Source organism: Cupressus sempervirens, chromosome 2 (genome assembly GCF_028749045.1).
Source record: "Cupressus sempervirens isolate cs-2001-9-10 chromosome 2, ASM2874904v1, whole genome shotgun sequence".
Taxonomy (NCBI): Eukaryota; Viridiplantae; Streptophyta; class Pinopsida; order Cupressales; family Cupressaceae; genus Cupressus; species Cupressus sempervirens.
In genome coordinates this window covers 564,241,207-564,243,123 of record NC_143119.1, presented here as the reverse complement: position 1 = coordinate 564,243,123, position 1,917 = coordinate 564,241,207, and positions in this window count along the sequence as shown.

Genomic DNA, 1,917 nt, shown 5'->3' with positions numbered 1-1,917 from the left:
TGAAAGAAAGACCACTTTCCAAGACATCCCCCGATGACACATTGGAACGTCAACCGCTGTCGAACCACTCCCAATGTTGTGCCGATCGAGTTGGCACAGAGGCGACCTTAGGGAGCTCCCGCGTAGCAATCAGGATGTGCTTTCGTGCCCATCTCTCACAAAAACCAATGTTAGCTGTGGACAAATTTGGAATCCAAGGGCTCGCATCCATCGATATCGTCGGCACTGGGTCTATATATTCAAAGGCCACGGAGAGGTTCCGATAAGAGAAGCTCCCCTGCTCGCTCGCACAAACATATCCCAAATTCTAGACACAAGCTCCCGCCCTTAGCGTCGCTCTCCAGATCACCGCAATGACACATTGGAACCACAACCGCTGTCGAACAACTCCCGAAATTGTGGCAATGGAGTGAGAAAGAAGAGCAACTTTGGGGAGCCGCGCATAGCAAACGGGCTGTGCTGCTACTTCATTCCGCTCTTATATAGATCCGAAATCGTTGATTTCGTTTGGAATCCGAGGCTGCATTCGTCCTTTCTCAAACAAGCAATGGCTCTTCTAATCGAATGGCCACGGGGAGCTTCCGATAACAAAGGCTCCCTTGTCACTCGTGATGCGCAGGCCAACTGCTAGACGACGGGTCGCCCTTCAGATCGCTGCCCAGGCAACCACCACAACGGCACCATTGGAACGACAACCGCTGCCGAACCGTTATGAAAATTTTGTGCCAAAGAAGTTGTTGCGTAGAGAACGACTCTGGGGAGAGAGCCCTCGCATAGCAAAATCGGGATGGCTTCACGGCCCTCCCAATAGAAACGATGCTAGTGCCAATATTCCAAAAATTCGAATAACGTGTCTTTCGCGAACACCAGCACTGATTTCTATTGGGGAGGGTCGCCGAGAACTTTTGTTATCAAAGCTCCCATTGTAAGCCGCGATAGGCACACAAAAAATCGCTAGAGCCCCAAGCACCCACCTCATGGCTAGACAAGGGCTCGCCATTAGTAGATCAACTTCGAAATCGCTGAACAGACGCGCTGTGGAATGGCAACCGCTGCCAAGCCTCTTCCGTAATTGCGTCGGTCGAGTGATCGAAGAAGGTGATCTAAGAGAGAGTCCGAGGCTAGGGATTCGTTGGGTGATTCGCGCCGATAGCAAAAAATTATGCAATACCCGAGCAACACCGGACGGAGGTGCTAGACGAGGGCTCCCGTTTTAGATCGAGTTTTAAAACCACCAAGTAGACGCGGTGAGGGCTGGCAACCGCTGCCAAACCTTTTTCCGAAATTGCGCCAGCTGAGTGACAAGAAAACATGATCTAAAGGAGAGTCAGGGAATAGCACCCTCGAGGGTGGGCTTCATGCCCCTCTAATTGATTCAACGTCGGCGTCCACCATTTCAAAATCTGACATATCCATCCGCCCTGACAGCGGCGTTGAATCAATGAGGGGGGCACGGGAGAGGCTCGCGGCAACCACCTCTCCCCTTGTGGCCGCGATAGGCACGCAAAAAATTTTGCTAGAGCGCCAAGCACCCACCTCATGGCTAGAGACAAGGGCTCGCCATTAGATCAACTTCGAAATCGCTGAACAGACGCGCTGTAGAATGGCAACCGCTGCCAAGTCTCTTCCGTAGTTGCGTCGGTCGAGTGATCGAAGAAGGTGATCTAAGAGAGGGTCCAAGCGTAGGCATTCGTTGGGAGATTCGCGCCGATGGCATAAACTTATGCAATACCCGAGCAACACCGGACGGAGGTGCTAGACGAGGGCTCCCGTTTTAGATCGAGTTTTAAAATCACCAAGTAGACGCGGTGAGGGCTGGCAACCGCTGCCAAACCTTTTTCCGAAATTGCGGCAGCTGAGTGGCAAGAAAACATGATCTAAAGGAGAGTCCAGGAATAGCACCCTCGAGGGTGGGGG